At 52.3% G+C, this 22,733-nt stretch overlaps 1 pseudogene across 1 annotated transcript in view; it reads left to right on the forward strand.

The window, feature by feature from the left end:
* Positions 1 to 1,429: 1,429 nt before the first annotated feature.
* LOC149427308 (non-lysosomal glucosylceramidase-like) overlaps positions 1,430 to 22,733 on the forward strand; it is an 86,475-nt pseudogene continuing 65,171 nt past the window's right edge. The window contains exons 1-2 of the transcript XR_016311328.1: positions 1,430 to 1,556; positions 3,448 to 3,547. The product of XR_016311328.1 is annotated as a non-lysosomal glucosylceramidase-like (transcript). The remainder of the gene's footprint in view (positions 1,557 to 3,447; positions 3,548 to 22,733) is intronic.

Here is a 22,733-nt window from a genome sequence, read left to right on the forward strand (position 1 = left end):
GTATACGGGAAGAGGTCGGCTATATACATCTCCTGTGACCTCACACTGAGTATACGGGAAGAGGTCGGCTATATACATCTCCTGTGACCTCACACACCGAGTATACAGGAAGAGGTCGGCTATATACGGCTCCTGTGACCTCACACCGAGTATACGGGAAGAGGTCGGCTATATACGGCTCCTGTGACCTCACACCGAGTATACAGGAAGAGGTCGGCTATATACATCTCCTGTGACCTCACACACCGAGTATACGGGAAGAGGTCGGCTATATACGGCTCCTGTGACCTCACACCGAGTATACAGGAAGAGGTCGGCTATATACATCTCCTGTGACCTCACACACCGAGTATACAGGAAGAGGTCGGCTATATACATCTCCTGTGACCTCACACCGAGTATACGGGAAGAGGTCGGCTATATACGGGTCCTGTGACCTCACACCGTGTATACGGGAAGAGGTCGGCTATATACGGCTCCTGTGACCTCACACCGTGTATACGGGAAGAGGTCGGCTATATACATCTCCTGTGACCTCACACACCGAGTATACAGGAAGAGGTCGGCTATATACGGCTCCTGTGACCTCACACCGAGTATACAGGAAGAGGTCGGCTATATACATCTCCTGTGACCTCACACACCGAGTATACGGGAAGAGGTCGGCTATATACGGCTCCTGTGACCTCACACACCGAGTATACGGGAAGAGGTCGGCTATATACGGCTCCTGTGACCTCACACACCGAGTATACGGGAAGAGGTCGGCTATATACATCTCCTGTGACCTCACACCGAGTATACGGGAAGAGGTCGGCTATATACATCTCCTGTGACCTCACACCGAGTATACGGGAAGAGGTCGGCTATATACATCTCCTGTGACCTCACACCGAGTATACGGGAAGAGGTCGGCTATATACATCTCCTGTGACCTCACACCGAGTATACGGGAAGAGGTCGGCTATATACATCTCCTGTGACCTCACACCGAGTATACAGGAAGAGGTCGGCTATATACATCTCCTGTGACCTCACACCGAGTATACAGGAAGAGGTCGGCTATATACATCTCCTGTGACCTCACACCGAGTATACAGGAAGAGGCCGCCTATATACGGCTCCTATTACCTCACAGCCAGCTCACTCCTCACCACGACCCGGAAGTTCTCTCTTCAGCACAACCCAGATGTTAGCTCTCCTGGCTGGCCCCGCCCACACCTCATTAGAATATTAGATTCCAGCCCGTCCCCATATTCGGAAGCCCCGCCTTCTCACGTGTCCTTCCTCCTGGACTAAGCGTCCTCATTTCGGCCAAGATCGGAGAGGTTCGGCGTCTTCCGGAGGGTGCGCGTGCGCAGTGTGTACATGCTTCCGGTAGAATGTCGGAAGACTCTGTGTGCCAATATTTGCTGTCCGTGACTCAGGCCCGGCCTCTGAGTCTGTCCGCCATGTTGCTGGAGACCAGCTTGTGCATTCTCAAACAAGAGAGCTCAGACAGCATGGCGCCGCGGAAGGAGACAGGGAGAAGGTGAAGGATGGATCTCTGTGTGATGGTGAATATTGTGTCTGTTCTGCACTGACCGGACTGAGAGGGACTCCGACTGAGAGACACTGAGGGAGACAGTGAGCAGGGGGGATACTGAGGAGGGGTACACTAAGAGGGGGGGGCACTGAGGAGGAGGAAGAGGGGTACACTAAGAGGGGGGGGGCACTGAGGAGGAGGAAGAGGGGTACACTAAGAGGGGGGGCACTGAGAGGAGGAGGGGGACATTGAGAGGAGGGGTACACTAATAAAGGGGGTAGTGAGAAAGAGGGGGGCGCTGAGAGGAGGAGGGGTACACTAAGAAAGGGGGTAGTGAGGAAGAGGGGGGCGCTGAGAGGAGGAGGGGTACACTAAGAAAGGGGGTAGTGAGGAAGAGGGGGGACACTGAGAGGAGGAGGGGTACACTAAGAGGGGAGGCACTGAGGAGGAAGAGGGGGGGGGACACTAAGAGGGGGGGGGGGCTCTGAGGAAGAGGGGGGAATCTGAGAGGAGGAGGGGTACACTAAGGGGGGGACACTGATAGGAGTACACTAATAAAGGGGGGTAGTGAGGAAGAGGGGGGGACACTGAGAGGAGGGGTACACTAGTAAAGGGGGGTAGTGAGGAAAAGGGGGGGACACTGAGAGGAGGAGGAGGAGGGGTACACTAATAAAGGGGGTAGTGAGGAAGAGGGGGGACACTGAGAGGAGGAGGGGTACACTAATAAAGGGGGGTAGTGAGGAAAAGGGGGGGACACTGAGAGGAGGAGGAGGAGGGGTACACTAATAAAGGGGGGTAGTGAGGAAGTGGGGGGACACTGACAGCGAGGAGGGGTACACTAATAGAGGGGGGACACTGAGAGGAGGAGGAGGGGTACACTAATAAAGGGGGTAGTGAGGAAGAGGGGGGACACTGACAGCGAGGAGGGGTACACTAATAGAGGGGGGACACTGAGAGGAGGAGGAGGGGTACACTAATAAAGGGGTAGTGAGGAAGAGGGGGGCACTGAGAGGAGGAGGGGTACACTAATAAAGGGGTAGTGAGGAAGAGGGGGGCACTGAGAGGAGGAGGGGTACACTAATAAAGGGGGATAGTGAAAAAGAGGGGGGGACATTGACAGGAGGAGGGGTACACTAATAAAGGGGGATAGTGAGGGGGGACACTGAGAGATACTAAGGAACCCAGAGAAAGTAGAGACTGACTGAGGAACCAACAGGAGGACAGGGAGAGAGGGAGGAAGGGGGACACCAAGAGACTGGGAAACACCATTAAGGAGGGACTGGAAGAGAGAGACATTGGAGGAAGGACCGAGAGGGGGAGACATTGGGGGAAGGACTGAGAGGGGGAGACATTGGAGGAAGGACCGAGAGGGGGAGACATTGGCAGAGGGACCGAGAGGGGGAGACATTGGAGGAAGGACCGAGAGGGGGAGACATTGGAGGAAGGACCGAGAGGGGGAGACATTGGCAGAGGGACCGAGAGGGGGAGACATTGGCAGAGGGACCGAGAGGGGGAGACATTGGCAGAGGGACCGAGAGGGGGAGACATTGGCAGAGGGACCGAGAGGGGGAGACATTGGCAGAGGGACCGAGAGGGTGCGTGAGAGCCATACAGCTGGACACTGAGACTCAGATAGGACATCACAGAGGGGCCGAGGGGGGACATCGCAGAGGGGCCGAGGGGGGACATCACAGAGGGGCCGAGGGGGGACGTCACAGATTGGCCGAGGGGGGACATTGCAGAGGGGCCGAGGGGGGGACATCGCAGAGGGACTGATGGCATTATGTTTCTAAGACGGAGAGTCCCAGGTGACCCCAGCATCAGAGACATGGCATGTGATGGAGAGGTGTGCCGGGGACCCTGTATGACACCACCATGAGGTCCTCCCTATCCAGCATGTCTTCCCTTCTATTCATCTCCAGCCTCCAGCATCCCAGTCGAGAGAGTCAGGAGACCTGAGGAGGGGTGCCCATGGAGGAGACTATCTGTGCCAAACGCCACACCAGTCCTCTGTGCCAAGCAGTAAGTAGCTCTTCCTCACCCGTATTCTAAGTGCTGTAATGACCAGATAGGGAAGACGAGGAAAATCCGGATGGCGGCACTCCAACCCTCCACTATACTCGGTCCGAACATTAAACCCAAGTGACCGCTGGAACGCGTACCGCGGGGGACAGGCAGGTAGACGTGTCGGACTGAAGTTCATGCTTAATGACAGTCCTCTACCTGCTTGTCCCCCGCGGTACGCGTTCCAGCGGTCACTTGGGTTTAATGTTCGGACTGAGTATAGTGGAGGGTTGGAGTGCCGCCGTCCGGATTCTCCTTGGCTTCTTTTGTGCAACATGCAAGGTGGGCCGGCACCTGACTTGAGTTGTGAAGGGATCAGTAGGGACTACTCACCTGGAGTGGCGATATATAGTGATATGGACCACATACTTGGGGGGGCAACATATAATGACCAGATTCTTGGGGGGTAACATGTTGTAATGACCACATACTTGGGGGGGCAACATATAATGACCAGATACTTGGGGGGTAACATGTTGTAATGACCAGATACTTGGGGGGGCAACATATAATGACCAGATACTTGGGGGGTAACATGTTGTAATGACCAGATACTCGGGGGGGTAACGTGTCGTAATGATCAGATACTTGGGTGGGGTAACGTGTCGTAATGACCAGATACTTGGGGGGGTAACATGTCGTAATGACCAGATACTTGGGGGGGGGGGGTAACGTGTCGTAATGACCAGATACTTGGGGGGGGTTAACGTGTCGTAATGACCAGATACTTGGGGGGCTAACATGTCGTAATGACCAGATACTTGGGGGGTTAACGTGTCGTAATGACCAGATACTTGGGGGGGGGGGGGGTTAACGTGTCGTAATGACCAGATACTTGGGGGGGGGGGGGGGGGGTAACGTGTCGTAATGACCAGATACTTGGGGGGGTAACGTGTCGTAATGACCAGATACTTGGGGGGGGGGGGTAATATGTCGTAATGACCAGATACTTGGGGGGGTAACGTCGTAATGACCAGATACTTGGGGGGGGGGGGGTAACGTCTCGTAATGACCAGATACTTGGGGGGGTAACGTGTCGTAATGACCAGATACTTGGGGGGGGGGGGGGGGGGGTAACGTGTCGTAATGACCAGATACTTGGGGGGTAACGTGTCGTAATGACCAGATACTTGGGGGGTAACGTGTCGTAATGACCAGATACTCGGGGGGGTAACGTGTCGTAATAACCAGACACTCGGGGGGGGGGGGGGGGCAGCATGTCATAATGACCAGATACTCGGGGGGTAACGTGTCGTAATAACCAGATACTCGGGGGGGGGGGGCAGCATGTCGTAATGACCAGATTCTCAGGGGGGGCCACTGGAGGTGAACTGTCCTTAGGAATGATTTTGGTGAGAAGTCTTGGGTGGGGCCTGTGAAGGATCATTGACCGGTGATCTGCAGGGATGTTGCCATTGAGAGATCCTTGGGGGAGGTGCTGATGGAAGATCTGTGGGGGCGGAGTCAGGGAAAAGTTTGTGGGCACTGAATTTTGAGACATTGAAGAGATGAGTATAAATGGGAAAGCGTTATAACTGGCACAGATTAATGATCACAAAGGTGATTGGTGGGAAAAGAACAGTGGGGAGGAGTCTGAGACCACTGGGCACTAATATCATTTCATGTCTAATAATTGTAACTGTACAAAGTGTGAAGGTGGGGTTGGGCGTCTTGTGCGACGGGTGCCCTGGGTTGGGCGTCTTGTGCGACGGGTGCCCTGGGTTGGGCGTCTTGTGCGACGGGTGCCCTGGGTTGGGCGTCTTGTGCGACGGGTGCCCTGGGTTGGGCGTCTTGTGCGACGGGTGCCCTGAGTTGGGCGTCTTGTGCGACGGGTGCCCTGGGTTAGGCGTCTTGTGCGACGGGTGCCCTGGGTTGGGCGTCTTGTGCGACGGGTGCCCTGGGTTGGGCGTCTATGCCATTGGTCCCCTGGGTTAGACGTCTGTGATGGATGCCCTGGGTTGAGATGGAGAACATTGTGATCATGTCGGTTGTCCTCTTCTGGCTTTGCTGGACCTTCTTTCTCAAGGTCCAATCTTCCATCCTTCTTTACAGTCTCTGGTGTTAATGGCTTGGCTATCAAAGTCAGAGCCTTGAAGGATGGGGGATCTCTATCAAAGCCAGAGTCTTGAAGGATGGGGGATCTCTATCAAAGCCAGAGCCTTGAAGGATGGGGGATCTCTATCAAAGCCAGAGTCTTGAAGGATGGGGGATCTCTATCAAAGCCAGAGTCTTGAAGGATGGCGGATCTCTATCAAAGCCAGAGTCTTGAAGGATGGGGGATCTCTATCAAAGCCAGAGCCTTGAAGGATGGGGGATCTCTATCAAAGTCAGAGCCTTGAAGGATGGGGGATCTCTATCAAAGCCAGAGTCTTGAAGGATGGGGGATCTCTATCAAAGCCAGAGTCTTGAAGGATGGGGGATCTCTATCAAAGCCAGAGTCTTGAAGGATGGGGGATCTCTATCAAAGCCAGAGCCTTGAAGGATGGGGGATCTCTATCAAAGCCAGAGCCTTGAAGGATGGGGGATCTCTATCAAAGCCAGAGTCTTGAAGGATGGGGGATCTCTATCAAAGCCAGAGTCTTGAAGGATGGGGGATCTCTATCAAAGCCAGAGTCTTGAAGGATGGGGGATCTCTATCAAAGCCAGAGCCTTGAAGGATGGGGGATCTCTATCAGAGCCTTGAAGGATGGGGGATCTCTATCAAAGCCAGAGTCTTGAAGGATGGGGGATCTCTATCAAAGTCAGAGTCTTGAAGGATGGGGGATCTCTGGTGCAGTCAATGTCACGCTATTGAGGGTCAGGAAGGCTCCGTCTCAGAGGATCTACCATGGGACGTGGAAACCATATGTGACTTGGTGTGAATCTAGGAAGCTTCATCCTCACAAATTTGAGTTGATAGGAAACTGGCCTTGAGTACGATCAGTGGACAGACATTGGTCTTGGCAATCTTTTTTTCAAAGCCCAGTTGCTTCGTACTCTGCACATGGCTCCGGTAAGGTCTCCTTTGTCCCCATGGGACCTTAATTCTGTGTCAGTGTTCCAAAAAAAACCACCTTTTGAGCCAATTTGGGGCCTTCCATTACTTATGTTATATGGGGTTCCAGCTGTCAAGGTGTATTTGAAATTGACTGCCGCGCTCTGATTCACACTTTCTTTCCTGGAGGACCAGGGAAGGGTCAGGTGGCTACAAAGTCACCCATTTCCTGTTGGATTTGCCAGTTTGTTCATCAAGCCAGCGATTTGAAAGGTAAGATTCCTCCAAACCTGGTGATGGCGCATTGTGCCAGGAGGGTAGGTGACAAGTGGACTCTCCATCATCATGGTTGCAGCGTGGTCTTCGGTTCTAGGTGGGCATGAGAGTCGCTGAGGATGCTGCATTTGGTCGCAGTGTTTTGCACGCTGCTGTGTGTTGGCGGTAGCGACGTCTAACTCCTCCCACGGGCCTTGCTTTATGGCATAGTCCCGCTAAGTAGGGATTATTAGGACTGCTCTGTGCCTCGTGATAAACGATAAAACTACATATTTGTACTTACCTCTAATATCCATTTCTTGGAGTTGGACACTGAGATCCCGCCCCTCTTTGTGGAAGTCAGTACTTCCTGTATGGGGGGGGGGGCTATAGGTGAGGAGTCCCTGCAGGTTTTTGCCAGTGTCCATTCACCTGTCGGTGGCACCTAACCCTGTGAGTAAGGATGAATAAATGTGCTCTGTGTCCCGGGATCTACTCCAGGAAATGGGTTGTACAGGTAAGTACCAAGAAGGTGGAGACATGTAGACCTGGTGGAGGAGGTTCTGGGGGGTCTGGAGATGTGTAGACCTGGTGGAGGAGGAGGTTCTGGGGGGTCTGGAGATGTGTAGACCTGGTGGAGGAGGTTCTGGGGGGTCTGGAGACGTGTAGACCTGGTGGAGGAGGTTCTGGGGGGTCTGGAGACGTGTAGACCTGGTGGAGGAGGTTCTGGGGGGTCTGGAGACATGTAGACCTGGTGGAGGAGGTTCTGGGGGGTCTGGAGACGTGTAGACCTGGTGGAGGAGGTTCTGGGGGGTCTGGAGATGTGTAGACCTGGTGGAGGAGGTTCTGGGGGGTCTGGAGACGTGTAGACCTGGTGGAGGAGGTTCTGGGGGGTCTGGAGACGTGTAAACCTGGTGGAGGAGGTTCTGGGGGGTCTGTAGATGTGTAGACCTGGTGGAGGAGGTTCTGGGGGGTCTGGAGATGTGTAGACCTGGTGGAGGAGGTTCTGGGGGGTCTGGAGATGTGTAGACCTGGTGGAGGAGGTTCTGGGGGGTCTGGAGATGTGTAGACCTGGTGGAGGAGGTTCTGGGGGGTCTGGAGATGTGTAGACCTGGTGGAGGAGGTTCTGGGGGGTCTGGAGATGTGTAGACCTGGTGGAGGAGGTTCTGGGGGGTCTGGAGATGTGTAGACCTGGTGGAGGAGGTTCTGGGGGGTCTGGAGACGTGTAGACCTGGTGGAGGAGGTTCTGGGGGCCTGGAGACGTGTGGAGGAGGTTCTGGGAGGGCTGGAGACGTGTAGACCTGGCGGAGGAGGTTCTGGGGGTCTGGAGACGTGTAGACCTGGCGGAGGAGGTTCTGGGGATCTGGAGATGTGTGGAGGAGGTTCTGGGGGGTCTGGAGACGTGTAGACCTAGTGGAGGAGGTTCTGGGGGTCTGGAGACGTGTAGACCTGGTGGAGGAGGTTCTGGGGGGTCTGGAGATGTGTAGACCTAGTGGAGGAGGTTCTGGGGGGTCTGGAGACGTGTAGACCTGGTGGAGGAGGTTCTGGGGGTTCTGGAGATGTGTAGACCTAGTGGAGGAGATTCTGGGGGTCTGGAGACGTGTAGACCTGGTGGAGGAGGTTCTGGGGGGTCTGGAGACGTGTAGACCTGGTGGAGGAGGTTCTGGGGGGTCTGGAGATGTGTAGACCTGGTGGAGGAGGTTCTGGGGGGTCTGGAGACGTGTAGACCTGGTGGAGGAGGTTCTGGGGGGTCTGGAGACGTGTAAACCTGGTGGAGGAGGTTCTGGGGGGTCTGTAGATGTGTAGACCTGGTGGAGGAGGTTCTGGGGGGTCTGGAGATGTGTAGACCTGGTGGAGGAGGTTCTGGGGGGTCTGGAGATGTGTTGACCTGGTGGAGGAGGTTCTGGGGGGTCTGGAGATGTGTAGACCTGGTGGAGGAGGTTCTGGGGGGTCTGGAGATGTGTAGACCTGGTGGAGGAGGTTCTGGGGGGTCTGGAGATGTGTAGACCTGGTGGAGGAGGTTCTGGGGGGTCTGGAGATGTGTAGACCTGGTGGAGGAGGTTCTGGGGGGTCTGGAGACGTGTAGACCTGGTGGAGGAGGTTCTGGGGGCCTGGAGACGTGTGGAGGAGGTTCTGGGAGGGCTGGAGACGTGTAGACCTGGCGGAGGAGGTTCTGGGGGTCTGGAGACGTGTAGACCTGGCGGAGGAGGTTCTGGGGATCTGGAGATGTGTGGAGGAGGTTCTGGGGGGTCTGGAGACGTGTAGACCTAGTGGAGGAGGTTCTGGGGGTCTGGAGACGTGTAGACCTGGTGGAGGAGGTTCTGGGGGGTCTGGAGATGTGTAGACCTAGTGGAGGAGGTTCTGGGGGGTCTGGAGACGTGTAGACCTGGTGGAGGAGGTTCTGGGGGTTCTGGAGACGTGTAGACCTAGTGGAGGAGATTCTGGGGGTCTGGAGACGTGTAGACCTGTGGAGGAGGTTCTGGGGGTCTGGAGACGTGTAGACCTGGTGGAGGAGGTTCTGGGGGTCTGGAGACGTGTAGACCTGGTGGAGGAGGTTCTGGGGGTCTGGAGACGTGTAGACCTGGTGGAGGAGGTTCTGGGGGGTCTGGAGACGTTTAGACCTAGTGGAGGAGGTTCTGGGGGTCTGGAGACGTGTAGACCTGGTGGAGGAGGTTCTGGGGGGTCTGGAGACGTGTAGACCTGGTGGAGGAGGTTCTGGGGAGTCTGGAGACGTGTAGACCTAGTGGAGGAGGTTCTGGGGGGTCTGGAGACGTGTAGACCTGGTGGAGGAGGTTCTGGGGGGTCTGGAGACATGTAGACCTGGTGGAGGAGGTTCTGGGGAGTCTGGAGACGTGTAGACCTGGTGGAGGAGGTTTTGGGGGGTCTGGAGACGTGTAGACCTGGTGGAGGAGGTTCTGGGGGGTCTGGAGACGTGTAGACCTGGTGGAGGAGGTTCTGGGGGGTCTGGAGACATGTAGACCTGGTGGAGGAGGTTCTGGGGAGTCTGGAGACGTGTAGACCTGGTGGGACAGTCCTCGTTGGTCCCGGGTAATGGCAGTTCTGGTGTTAGCCTGAGGACTGTGATGATGAGAAGGAAGTACTCATCCTTTATTTTCATACGCAGGAACTCGATGAGCCGGTTTCTCTGTTATCGCTGACTTTTGTTGGCGGTTTTCTGTGACCTCGCCGGCTGCATTTATCTTTTTTTTTTGGCTCCCAGAATGTAAATAATTAAAGCTGAACTCCGAGCGGCTCCAGAAACAAGCCGTGCTCCTCATTGCAGACCAGACAGTTTATGTTGCAGCTAGTGTGAGTACCTGGATCCCCCACAGCAAGGTCTGGACTGACGGGAGGAAGGGTGACACTCTGTCCTGAGAGCGGAGGTGGGGCTGCTCCTTTATTGCCTGGACTGGAGGTAAGTTCATGACCAAGCTGATGGTCAACCAATCCAGCTGTGCTGTCTGCCAGGGGTGTCTGCAGGGTCAGGCCGGGACACTGGGGCCCCCCGGAGGAAGTTGGGTTTCAGGACTCACATGTCCAACACATAAGATTGTTCAACAATGTTGCTGAGACCTGAACTCAATTTTGTTCCCTTTGTTGGACTGAAACCCTTCACAGAACATCAGGGTTCCAAATCTGTTACATTGTATCCATTCTGTATATCAGATCACTCTCTGCAACATTGTATCCATTCTGTATACCAGATCACTCTCTGCAACATTGTATCCATTCTGTATATCAGATCACTCTCTGCAACATTGTATCCATTCTGTATATCGGATCACTCTCTGCAACATTGTATCCGTTCTGTATATCAGATCACTCTCTGCAACATTGTATCCATTCTGTATATCGGATCACTCTCTGCAACATTGTATCCGTTCTGTATATCGGATCACTCTCTGCAACATTGTATCCATTCTGTATATCGGATCGCTCTCTGCAACATTGTATTCATTCTGTATATCGGATCACTCTCTGCAACATTGTATTCATTCTGTATATCGGATCACTCTCTGCAACATTGTATCCATTCTGTATATCGGATCACTCTCTGCAACATTGTATCCATTCTGTATATTGGATCACTCTCTGCAACATTGTATCCATTCTGTATATCGGATCGCTCTCTGCAACATTGTATTCATTCTGTATATCGGATCGCTCTCTGCAACATTGTATTCATTCTGTATATCGGATCACTCTCTGCAACATTGTATTCATTCTGTATATCGGATCACTCTCTGCAACATTGTATCCATTCTGTATATCAGATGACTCTGCAGCATCGGATTCATTACACTGTCGGTGGTGTTCTCTGGGATCTCCATACACTTATCAGAGGTCTTCCTCATAACTTTTCCTCTTCTGGTGGAATGTTCTCATCTTACATTGTAAGTCTATTGTCACGTTCCTGGTTGGCTGAATTTATAGGAGGTCTTCCCTTGTGCCTCTGATCCAAACAGCCCTGGAGGTGATGACAGGGAGTGCAAGGCACAAAGGGGCACAGGTGCCGATAGACCGGTACACTGGTGGCAACTCGGGAAGGAGGTCAGCAGGTTAGTTCTCCGGCAGGGGGACTAGTGTGTTAGCAGAACTCAAGGAACCTCTGTGGAAGAGCAGGTCAAGTCCAGCAGCTGGCGAGAAGCTGATATCCACAGTAGGCAAAGGTGGTGCAGGATTTAGCCAGCAGGGAAGGAACTGGAGTAGTGCCATCAAGGATAGGAGCAAAGCCAAAGTCATACACAGGTGGTCAGTAGGACTAGATGTAACAGAGTGGTCAGGAGACAGAGCTGGGATCACCACCAGAGATCAAACCGAGAGGAATCCAGAGCCAAGCCAAGGTCATACACGGGTGGTCAGTAGGACTGGACATAACAGAATGGTCAGGGGCCAGAGCCGGGTCACCACCAGAGATCAAACCGAGAGGAAACCAGAGCCAAGCCAAGGTCATACACGGGTGGTCAGTAGGACTGGACATAACAGAATGGTCAGGAGCCAGAGCCGGGGTCACCACCAGAGATCAAACCGAGAGGAAACCAGAGCCAAGCCAAGGTCATACACGGGTGGTCAGTAGGACTGGACATAACAGAATGGTCAGGAGCCAGAGCCGGGTCACCACTAGAGATCAGACCGAGAGGAATCCAGAGCCAAGCCAAGGTCATACATGGGTGGTCAGTAGGACTGGACATAACAGAATGGTCAGGAGCCAGGGCCAGGGTCACCACCAGAGATCTAGAGAAATCCAGAGCCATGCCGGTAACAGGAAGTCAGGATATACACAAGGGATCAGGATACATGGAAGGTGAGGGTCACGGAGAAGTTGAATATCATCCAGCAGCTATCTGCTTCTTCCATTAGTAGGGCGCATGGTGCCAGCTCTGGAATTGGACGCACCCACAGACATCTCAGCAATGCACCTGCATGTGTTTTTGCACAGAGTGTTCCCATGCAGGATAATGGTGGAGGTTCCTAGCCTGCATTTTGCCATAGGCGCACCACTGTTCTGGCTGAAGTCCTGACGGCCATTTTTTTCTGTTGGGCAAGCGTTCCCTAAGTCTGCTAGTCAAATGCTCTCTAACTCCGCTAGTGAAATGTTCTTTAGGCTCTTTCCTCTGAGGATCGAGTGTTGGGAAATGTTCTACACAAATAGGACCTGACTTTCCACACGTATGACACACATTATGGAGCGTGTTCATGACTTTTACACAATTGTTTTATTGGCCTCCTTAGGTGAAGAAATCTGAGCCAACCTCATTAACCCCTACAATGATTTCCTCTAGGGATGCACCGATATATCGACCGCCGAACATTATCAGCTGACAATAGGGCTATCGCCATTTTGATGATTAAAAAAAAAAGTGCCAATAAATGGCATGCTGCGTCCCATAGACTTTAATTCAAAGTCACGCCCCATGGACTTCAATGCAAAGCCACGCCCCATGGACTTCAATGCAAAGCCACGCCCCGTGGACCTGAAGGCAAAGTGGCGCCCCGTGGACCTGAAGGCAAAGTGGCGCCCCGTGGACCTGAAGGCAAAGTGGCGCCCCGTGGACCTGAAGGCAAAGTGGCGCCCCGTGGACCTGAAGGCAAAGTGGCGCCCCGTGGACTTGAATGCCAACCACGTTAGTTGAATTTAAAAAAAAAATCTAAAAAACTGGCTGTTTCGGTTTTCGGCCAAGTGCGTCCTGAATTTTCAGTTTGAGCAGCAGGATTTTCATTTCGGGTAACCACCAATTTCCACTGACAGCCATGGTTGGCGTCATGCTGCCCGCTGTAGTGCGGACCTGTGCTGGGTGCAAGGAGTGTTGGGTCCTGGGGGAGGGGGGATCATTGTAATACAGGAGACCTCAGATCTTTGTGTTGTGTGGTGGGGAGCGTCATGGTGGGGCTCATTCACACAGGTGTAGCGCAGACAGCTTGCAGTGAGACCTCATGTGTGGTGCGACCGCTGTTTACATTTGCGCATGAGTATGGGAGCACCTAAATTTTTTTTTTCAGGTCAGCTTCATTGCTATCACAAGAGATGAAGAACATTCCTGGTGATAGCATGGGCCGTGACAGGTCCTCTTTATGGAGAGACCCGTGGTCTAGTAAACCTCAGATCTCCCCTCTGCCTTCAAAAGCATCCGATCAAACCGAGATCGCCAGAGGTGACAAAACCCTTCTGGATTCATGCACCATGGAGAAGATCAAGGAAAGGGAGTCCCTCCTTCATCCCTATGGTATGCCACCTCAACCGACCTTTCCTGGTGCAACGGGAGAGCCCAGGAAGGAGGGGGGGGGGAACCACTTTCATATCGATGGTATGCCACCTCAACCGACCTTTTCTGGTGCAACAGGAGAGCCCAGGAAGGAGGTGGGGGTCCACCTTCATCCCAAAGGGATGCCGCCTCCACGGACCTTTCCTAGTGGAACGGGACAGCCCAGGAAGGAGGTGGGGGTCCAACTTCATCCCGATGGTATACCACCTCAACCGATCTTTCCTGGTGGAACGGGAGAGCCCAGGAAGGAGAGGGGAGGGACCACCTTCATCCCCATGGTATGCCACCTCAATGGACCTTTCCTGGTGAAACGGGAAAGCCCAGGAAGGAGGGGGGGACCACCTTCATTCCGATGGTATGCCACCTCAACCGATCATTCCTGGTGGAACGGGAGAGCCCAGGAAGGGGGGGGGGGGACCACCTTCATCCCGATGGTATGCCACCTCAACCGACCATTCCTGGTGGAACGGGAGAGCCCAGGAAGGAGGGGGGGTGACCACCTTCAGCCACATGTACAAGTGATCCAGCAGCTTCGTAGCCACTTGGATCACTCTTACATTATGGAACTTCTCCAGCTCTAAAAGAACATGCCAGGTTCGGGACTGCAGTGACAACCGGGACCCTGGAACAACCTCTGAAGACAGAGGATGTACGGGGACGACCATACGCAGGAAGTAGTTAAAAAATAAATTTAGGCCTAAAGATTAGTTAAAACCCACAAAAGTACATTTCCTGAAAGCTGAGACCCTGGAGATCTGCATTCTGCAGAGGACGTAGAGAGCCCGTGCTTATGTCATTAGATGCCGTAGGGACTTTCTTGTCTTCAACACCTCACCTTTTGTCCTGCTGTGTGTAGCATAACATTCACCGGCTCTATGAGCAATCTGTAAATAAAGGGCCCTTCACGTTTCCGTATGGAAGGCCTTCATGAGTTCTACGTGATGTCTAACATTCTTCTTTACTGCGGACAGATTTCATAAATCATTATAAGCTGTCCACCTGGCCGCTCATCTACAGCGCCTTGAAGAGGTCCTCCTCCCCCTGAGATGTCCCCATGTTGTCATGTTACAATGTATCCCTCCCCATGTTGTCATGTTACAATGTATTTATTGGGATTGGATGTGATGGACCGACACAAAGTGGCACATAATTGTGAAGTGGAAGGAAAATGAGAAATGGTTTCCAACATTTGTGACCAATAAATCTGTGAGAAGTGTGGCGACATTTGTATTCGGCCCCCTTTACTCTGAAAGCAGGTGAACTACACAGCAGATGCCGGGGCGGTGGCTTACTGCAACAGGAAATTCAGTTACTGGAAACATCTACTGATAAACTTTGGCCCAGAGAAATCATTTAAACAAAGAGTGAGGCACGTCCTCAGACATACGAAGAGCAGCTTCTATCTACAACATTGGAATCTGAGGTATTTAGAACTGTTATTAGTTACTGCCTACTAGCCCTCAGCACTGTTAGGTAGTGAAGGACTTTCCTGTGTCTCATGCTTGTCACTTGCTGACCTAGTGGTGACATTTGGGTTGAGGATCTGCCTTTTTAGAAATAAAAAAAAATATTTTTCACATAATTCTACTTTAAGAGCCTAATTTTTGGGCACAAGTTATGAAAAATAATTATGAATGCCATAAACAAAGGCTCCATATGATCAACCTCTGGAGGAAATTGCTGTGTTCCATCATACTTGTTGCCCATTGACCTGGGGATGGCATCAGGAAGGGGCACTGCTCCTGGAGGACATCACTGTGTTCCATCATACTTGGTGCTCATTGACCTGGGGATGGCATCAGGAATGGGGCACTGCTCCTGGAGGACATCACTGTGTTCCATCATACTTATTGCCCATTGATCTGGGGATGGCATTAGGAATGGGGCACTGATCCTGGAGAACATCACTGTGTTCCATCATACTTGTTGCTCATTGACCTGGGGATGGCATCAGGAAGGGGCACTGCTCCTGGAGGACATCACTGTGTTCCATCATACTTGGTGCTCATTGACCTGGGGATGGCATCAGGAATGGGGCACTGCTCCTGGAGGACATCACTGTGTTCTATCATACTTGTTGCTCATTGACCTGGGGATGGCATCAGGAAGGGGCACTGCTCCTGGAGGACATCACTGTGTTCCATCATACTTGGGGCTCATTGACCTGGGGATGGCATCAGGAAGGGGCACTGCTCCTGGAGGACATCGCTGTGTTTCATCATACTTGTTGCTCATTGACCTGGGGATGGCATCAGGAATGGGGCACTGATCCTGGAGAACATCACTGTGTTCCATCATACTTGTTGCTCATTGACCTGGGGATGGCATCAGGAAGGGGCACTGCTCCTGGAGGACATCACTGTGTTCCATCATACTTGGTGCTCATTGACCTGGGGATGGCATCAGGAATGGGGCACTGATCCTGGAGAACATCACTGTGTTCCATCATACTTGGGGCTCATTGACCTGGGGATGGCATCAGGAAGGGGCACTGCTCCTGGAGGACATCGCTGTGTTTCATCATACTTGTTGCTCATTGACCTGGGGATGGCATCAGGAATGGGGCACTGATCCTGGAGGACATCGCTGTGTTCCATCATACTTGTTGCTCATTGACCTGGGGATGGCATCAGGAAGGGGCACTGCTCCTGGAGGACATCACTGTGTTCCATCATACTTGGTGCTCATTGACCTGGGGATGGCATCAGGAATAGGGCACTGCTCCTGGAGGACATCACTGTGTTCCATCATACTTGTTGCCCATTGACCTGGGGATGGCATTAGGAATGGGGCACTGATCCTGGAGGACATCTCTGTGTTCCATCGTACTTGGTGCTCATTGACCTGAGGAAGGCAAGCTAGACTGTAGGACTAGGACAGGACCACTAGACTCTAGGACTAGGACAGGAGTCTCAAAGCTTTCAAAGCAAAAAGCCAATTTACTGTCTTTCAGGTTTTTTGGGGGGCCAATATCCATGCCCTATTATTGGTTTTAATGGGAGGAATAGATCCCCATTGATGGTGTCAGTTGGGGGAATGGTACTCCATCATTGGTGTCAGTTGGTGGAATAATGCCTCAAGGGCCAGATAATGGCAAGGAAGGGGCTGAAGTTTGGAGATCACTGGACTAGGATAAGACTACTAGACTCTAAAACTAGGGCAGAACCACCTTATGGAATTGGCCTCATAGAGAACCTGTCATGGTTGGAATGGAGGAGCTGCTCTGGGAATGTGGATTTCAGAGGGGAACCTTCCAGGGTTTTTTTACATTTAAAAAAAAATGTGATTGAAGTTTCTAGGGAAAGTGTGGAATTGTGTCAGAGAAGGCGATCACTTCTCACAGATCTGACACTCAAGGAAGGTGTGACCATATCACTGATACAGATCGGTAAATAAAAGGCATGGCCATTGGCAGTACCTATGGCAGTGCCTCCAATGCTTCAGATTTGGCCCAAACTTTATTAGATGGCCTAATATCCTTTACAATGCACCACGCGCCAAAGTGTTTTTTGAACGGGTGGACCTCTGAGGCGTTCCCCCTATCCCGGGGAATGCACCAAGGCTTCCCTCTTTCACCCTTCTATATGCACTTGCGGTTGAACCCTTGGCTATGCCGCTGCATTCCAGATGTAAGAGGCCTAACCGCAGGTTCATTGACCGAGAAGGCAGGACTATATGCAGATGCTATGCTTCTTTACCTGGCGGACTCTGGCGTGTCATTACTATCTGCCCTCCGCAGAATTGAAAAATGATGGCAGTATTTGGGTGTTAAAATGAATTGGGACAAATTGCAAATTCTTCCCATTGATGTATTGCCACCATCAGCAGAACAGATGGATCTGCCACTGGTTTGGGTTAACTCCTGCAAATACCTTGGTGTACAGGTCTCTAGGTCTCTCCACAATTACCTCGGATTGAATGTGGAGCCTCTCATCCCCCTGATCAACATTAAAACCCAAGTATGGGCAAAATTACCCCTGGGAGTTATGGGCCAGATAGGTTTCATAGTCAAACACAAAAGTCCATCCAGTTCAACCATAAAAAGATATATATATATATATTCTCCTACACCCACAGTTGATCCAGATGAAGGCAAAAAACCCGGCAAAGCACGATCCAATCTGCTCCTGCAGGGGAAAATATTCCTTCCTGGTCCCCCGAGAGGCAATCGGATATTCCCTGGATCAGGTCTCATGAAAATGATCTTACTCCCCAAAATGTTGTTTGTCCTTTTGACACTCCCCAATTTATATTCCTCTTCGATACTTCAACATTATTGACTCTCTCCTGCAATCATTTGTCTGGGGAAGCAGTCGTCATAAACTGTCCTGGAGAGCTTTGAAGAATTCTATTATCTTGGGGGGGTGCTGTGCTCCCCGAACTGGGCCTATACTATCTAGCAATTATCTCACCTCTATCATTTTGATAAATCTGATCTGGTTTGTGGCCCTCCATGTTCAGCTTTTCCGCACCCTTTTTGTGATATTTTGAGAGGACTCCAAGGATCTGATCCAAGGATCCAAGGATCTTTTGGACCTTTGTAAGGTCCAACACTCAATCCTTGGTTTACCATAGTGCCACTCCCTGATGGTATAACCAAACACTACGTGAGTTTATGGCCGATCCCTGATCCTCAGGGGTGGATCTCCAAGGGAAACATATATGATATCTCATGTACTTAGGGGTGGATCACTCAAAACATTCGATCTACTGAAAGCTGAATTCTGTCTACCGAATTATATGCTGTTTCGAGAACTTTGGCATGCCCTTCAAACTGGGAGGTTTCCCTACGTCACGGGTGTCAAACTGGCGGCCCTCCAGCTGTTGTCAAACTACAAGTCCCATGGGGCATTGCAAGACTGACAGTTACAAGCATGACTCCCAAAGGCAGAGGCATGATGGGACTGGAGGGCTGCCAGTTTGACACCCCTGTGCCCTACGATGTCCCTGCTTGAGACTCCAGAAGTGATTTATGGTGACGAACCTGCCAAACCGATCTCTACCTTTTATGATCTATTGCTGTCCCCAGCTGCATCTCAGTTGACATACTCACTTTAATTGCCTTGGGAAGAGGATCATGGGGTGGTTATTATACAGGTTCATATAGCACCAACAGTCTGCGCAGCGCTGTACAATATAAGGGGGGCGGTACAATTACAATACATTTCAGCACAAAAGGAATCGGAGGGCCCTGACCATGAAGCTTACAATCTAAAGGGGGGTGGTACAAAAGGCGATATTCAGGTGGACGTGGCCCAAGTACAGTTCTTAGGTGGGGGTGGGGTAGGCTTCCCTGAATAAGTGAGTTTGCAAAGATCACCTGAAGGCAGACGGGTGGGGGCTGACCAGACACACTGGGGTAGGGAGTTCCAGAGGACAGGAGAGGCTCTGGAGAAGTCCTGGAGGCGAGCGCGGGAGGAGGTGATGAGGGAGCTAGAGAGGAAGATGTCTTGAGAGGAATGGAGCTGGCGATTTGGACGATAGTGTTGTGGACGGCCTTGCGTGTTGTGGACGGCCTTGCGTGTTGTGGAGGGCCTTGAGTGTTGTGGACGGCCTTGCGTGTTGTGGACGGCCTTGCGTGTTGTGGACGGCCTTGCGTGTTGTGGACGGCCTTGCGTGTTGTGGACGGCCTTGCGTGTTGTGGACGGCCTTGCGTGTTGTGGACGGCCTTGCGTGTTGTGGACGGCCTTGCGTGTTGTGGACGGCCTTGCGTGTTCTGGAGGGCCTTGCGTGTCGTGGAGGGCCTTGCGTGTCGTGGAGGGCCTTGCGTGTCGTGGAGGGCCTTGCGTGTCGTGGAGGGCCTTGCGTGTCGTGGAGGGCCTTGCGTGTCGTGGACGGCCTTGCGTGTTGTGGTTAGTATTTAGAATTTTCTACATTGGGTGATCGAGGATGAGGACTGGGGTGAAATACTAGAGGCCTGTACAGGGGTATCCCCCAAGGTATGGGGCCGCCTTACCCAACTATACATTATTCATAGGGCATACCTTCCCCCAATACTCTTGGCTAAACTCCACCCATCTCGTAGTGTATGGTGGCCCAAATGTCTGATTGCTCCAGGAACATTTAGTCGCTTATTCTGGCAATGTCCTCAGATTCAGGGTTTCTGGAAACAAGTGGTTCAATGTCTTCACGATCACATGGGTTCCCCGCTACAACTACACCCCAAGCAATGGCTTTTGGGCTTTTTCCCGGACTCTGATCTGGATGAACACGCTATAACATCTCTACAATAACCTTTGCAGCCAAGAAGTTGATCGCTAGAGGGTGGTTGCAGGCCGAGCCTCTCACTGGACAGGCTTGGATGTCTGAAATCAATCCTACTTCACCCTAGCAGAAATTTCTCCCCATTAACAGAGGTTGCCCGAACAATTACTGCAAGATCCGGGATAGGCGGTTGTAGGCCGATACCACACCTACCTCATAAAGTGTACATGTTGGGGGGAGATTTACTACAACTGGAGAGGGCGGAACCTGCGGCAGCTCTGCATGGCAGCCAATCAGCTTCTACCTTCAGCTTCTTCAATGAAGCTTTGACATAACCTGGAAGCTGATTGGCTGCCATGCACAGCTGCCCCAGGTTCCGCCCTCTCCAGTTGTAGTAAATCTCCCCCGTAGTTTTGCATCTTTCTTTGTGTCCTACAACTTCCTGTGAAGGTATTTCTGATCCAGTGATTGGGGTTTCCTCCCATCAGGGGATCCTCAGGGGTGTGCACCATGCACAGGGTATTGCTGTGTGTTTGGGTTCTGGTGGGTTTCTGTCCTATTCTATATACTTGCTGTTATTGGGACAGGAGCTGCCACGCCTTGTTTGAGGCTTTTTTTCTTTTTTATTCTCTGCTGGGGGGGGGGGAATGGATGGAGAGATTAATGGATGGAGGGTTGGATGGATGGAAGAATGGAAAGGGATGAAAGGTTGGATGGAGACATGGTTGGAGGGATGGATGGAAGGAGAGAAGGATCGATGGAGACTTGGATGGGTGGAAAGTTGCATGGATGGAGAGATGGAAGGAGGGATGGATGGGTGGAAAGATGGATGAATGGAGAGATCGATGGAAGAATGGTTGGATGGATGGAGAGATTGGTGGAAGGAGGGTTGGATGGAGACATGGATGGATGGATGGAAGGTTTGATGGAGACATGGATGGATGAAAGGAGAGATGGATGGATGGATGGAGACTTGGATGGATGAATGGAGAGATGGATGGATGGAAGGATGGAGACATGGATGGATGAAAGGAGAGATGGATGGATGGATGGATGGAGACTTGGATGGATGAATGGAGAGATGGATGGATGGAAGGAGGGATTGATGGGGACTTGGATGAATGGAGAGATCGATGGAAGAATGGATGGAGAGATTGGTGGAAGGAAGGATGGAGACATGGATGGAAGGATGGAGACATGGATGGAAGAATGGATGGAGAGATTGGTGGAAGGAAGGATGGAGACATGGATGGAAGGATGGAGACATGGATGGAAGGATGGAGAGATGGATGGAAGAATGGAGAGATGGATGGAAGAATGGAGAGAGGGATGGGAAGATGCATGGAAGGATGGGGAGAAGGGTGGATGGATGAATGCAAGAAAGGATGGGGAGATGGATGGATGGGGAGATGGATGGGTGGTGGGAAGGTTAGAAGAATGGAGAGATGGATGGATGGAAGGTTGGATGGAGAGATGGATGAAAGGATGGATGGAAGAATGGAGAGATTATTATTATACAGGATATAGCGCCAACACTTTGCTCAGCGCTGTACATTACAATGGGAGACAGTACACAAGATAGTACAATGCAATACACGAGGGGTTCGAGGGCCCTGCTCCTTGGAGCTTACAATCTAGGAGGGAGGGGATAGTGGTATGGGAGGAATAGCTGTGGGGGATGGAGAGGTAGTAAGAGTTGAGGAGATCGGCAATTAGCAGGGGGTGGGGTAGGCTTCCCTGAAGAGGTGGGTTTTCAGGGTGCGCCTAAAGGAGAGGAGAGTAGGTGATAGTCTGATGGATTGGGGTAGGGAGTTCCAGAGGATGAGGGAAGTCCTGGAGACGGGCATAGGAGGAGGAGACCAGGGAGCTAGAGAGTAGGAGGTCTTGTGAGGAGTGGAGAGTACGTTTTGGGTGGTATATGGATACCAGAACGGTGAGGTAGTTTGGGGCGGTATTATGAACAGCTTTATACGTCAGTTTTAGCATTTTGAATTTTATCCATTGGGCAATCGGAAGCCAGTGGAGGGATTGGCAGAGAGGGGTGGAGGACACTGAATGGAGGCCAGTGGAGGGATAGGCAGAGGGGGGTGGAGGACACTGAGTGGAGGCCAGTGGAGGGATTGGCAGAGAGGGGTGGAGGACACTGAGTGGAGGCCAGTGGAGGGATAGGCAGAGGGGGGTGGAGGACACTGAGTGGAGGCCAGTGGAGGGATTGGCAGAGGGGGGTGGAGGACACTAAGTGGAGGCCAGTGGAGGGATTGGCAGAGAGGGGTGGAGGACACTGAGTGGAGGCCAGTGGAGGGATTGGCAGAGAGGGGTGGAGGACACTGAGTGGAGGCCAGTGGAGGGATTGGCAGAGGGGGGTGGAGGACACTAAGTGGAGGCCAGTGGAGGGATTGGCAGAGAGGGGTGGAGGACACTGAGTGGAGGCCAGTGGAGGGATTGGCAGAGGGGGGTGGAGGACACTGAGTGGAGGCCAGTGGAGGGATTGGCAGAGAGGGGAGGCAAATACGGAGCGGTTAGTAAGGTGAATGAGTCTGGCCGCAGAGTTCAGGATGGACTGAAGTGGGGATAGCCTGCGGTGGGGTAAGCCGGTGAGGAAGGAGTTACAGTAGTCCAGGCGTGATATAACAAGGGAGTGAATGAGTTGCTTTGTAGTTTCTAGAGTTAGTAACGGACGTATCTTGGAGATGTTGCGGAGGTGAAGTCTACATGAGTTTGTCAGCGATTGGACATGGGGCTGGAAGGACAGATTGGAGTCTAGGATGACACCTAGTACTCTGGCTTGTGGGGTGGGACTGATGGTGGCATTGTTGGTGGTGATGGAGAGGTTTGGGGGGGGGGGGGGGCGCGGGCTGGGGGGAAGACTAGGAGCTCGGTTTTGGAAAGGTTCAGTTTGAGGAAGTGGAGTGACATCCAATCCGATTTGTCATTCAGTAGGCTAAAA

The sequence above is a fragment of the Staurois parvus genome, unplaced genomic scaffold, assembly GCF_062004578.1.
Source record: "Staurois parvus isolate SC_StPar_1 unplaced genomic scaffold, SC_StPar_1.0 ptg003902l, whole genome shotgun sequence".
NCBI lineage: Eukaryota > Metazoa > Chordata > Amphibia > Anura > Ranidae > Staurois > Staurois parvus.